The sequence below is a fragment of the Chinchilla lanigera genome, unplaced genomic scaffold (assembly GCF_000276665.1).
Source record: "Chinchilla lanigera isolate Chin_1 unplaced genomic scaffold, ChiLan1.0 scaffold00052, whole genome shotgun sequence".
NCBI classification, from domain to species: domain Eukaryota; kingdom Metazoa; phylum Chordata; class Mammalia; order Rodentia; family Chinchillidae; genus Chinchilla; species Chinchilla lanigera.
The window spans coordinates 6,995,948-6,997,489 of record NW_004955453.1 but is presented as its reverse complement, the minus strand read 5'-3'; positions in this window follow the sequence as shown (position 1 = coordinate 6,997,489).

Below are 1,542 nucleotides of genomic sequence, written 5' to 3'. Positions count from 1 at the left end.
TTTTTTTTGTCTTTTTTGAGACAGCGTATCACTATGCAGTTCAGGCTGGCCTTGAGCTCACTTTGCAGCCCAGGCTGGTCTCAAATCTGCAGTGATCCTCCTGCCTCAACCTCCCAAGTGCTGGGACTACAGGTGTGTACCACCATGCTTGGTACTCTTTGATTTCTTAATGAGTGTCATTCTTCCGGGAGTAAAATGGAATCTTGTGTTATTTTAATTTGTATTTCTCTAATGGCCAGAGGTGTTGACCATTTTTTTCATATATTTGATGACCATTTCTATTTCTTCCCCTGGAAATATCTATTTGTTTCCCATTTGCCCATTTCTTGACTGGGTTTTTAATTTTAGGTGGTTTAATTTTTTTGAGTTCTTTGTTTATTCTGGATATTAGTCTTCTGTCTGAAGAGTAACTGGCAAAATATTTTTTTCCCAGGTGTAGGTTGTGTCTTCACTCTACTGATTGATTCCTTCACTGTACAGAAGTTTTTAGTCTGAGATCCCAGTTGTTGATCCTTGCTGCTGTTTCATGTGTGACTGAGATTCTATTTAGAAAATCCTTTCCTATACCTATGTTTTCAAGTGGTTTACCTGTTTTATTTTCTAGTAGGTTTAATGTCTCTGTTTTAATGTTAGGAGCTTTGATCCATTTTGATTCTAATTTAGTATATGGTGAGAGATAAGGGTCCAGTGTCAGTCTTCTGCAAATGGATAACCAGTTTATCCAGCACCATTTGTTGTATAGGCTGTTTTTCCTCCAACATATGCTGTTGGCCCCTTTGGATGAGTTTTTCAATTCCACAATTTTTATTGGTTCTTCTTTAAAGAATTTCTATTTTTTGTTGATAGTATCTCTTTAATATAAGATTATTCACATATGCTGCGTGGTAGGCCCCCGGAGTGAGGGCCTCTGGCACCCTGGGAGCCATGGGCGGGGAGTGCCGGCCTTCTGGCTGGTTAGCTCTTTGCCTGGTAGGCCCCTGGAGGGAGGGCCTCCGGCACCCTGGGAGCCACGGGGTGGGAGCGCCAGCTTTCCAGCTGGCTAGCTTTCTGCCTGGTAGGCCCCCGGAGCGAGGGCCCCCGGCACACATGGAGCCATGCAGCGGTGAGCGCTGTTGCGCACCGGCCCTTAGGCCGGCCGCCGCTGCTCAATTGAGAACTATCAAGACACAGAGAAACAATGACACAATTGGCCCACCATGCACCGGCTGCAGATGCCCACCCTGGGACGTGTGTGAAATGTTCAAATGGAAAAACCCCTGGGAATGCATGCCATACAACGGGTTACTCTTGCTCCTGCCATTGAGAAACAGAAAGGTCCAGAGTCAGCAAAGGAGCAACTGCTAAACAAGGACTCGGAGAACATGAGAACGCAGACTAAGCTCAAGGAGTCAGACATCTTGTGGACTCAGGTCATGAGAGCTGCTCGGAAGCTGTAAACCAGGAGGACCTTGCACAGTACCTGCAGAGACTCCCTGGAAGCCATTCTTCCCCTGACAGTACAGGCTGTGGTGGAGCTCCGGAGAAGTCTACAGCAGGATTCCT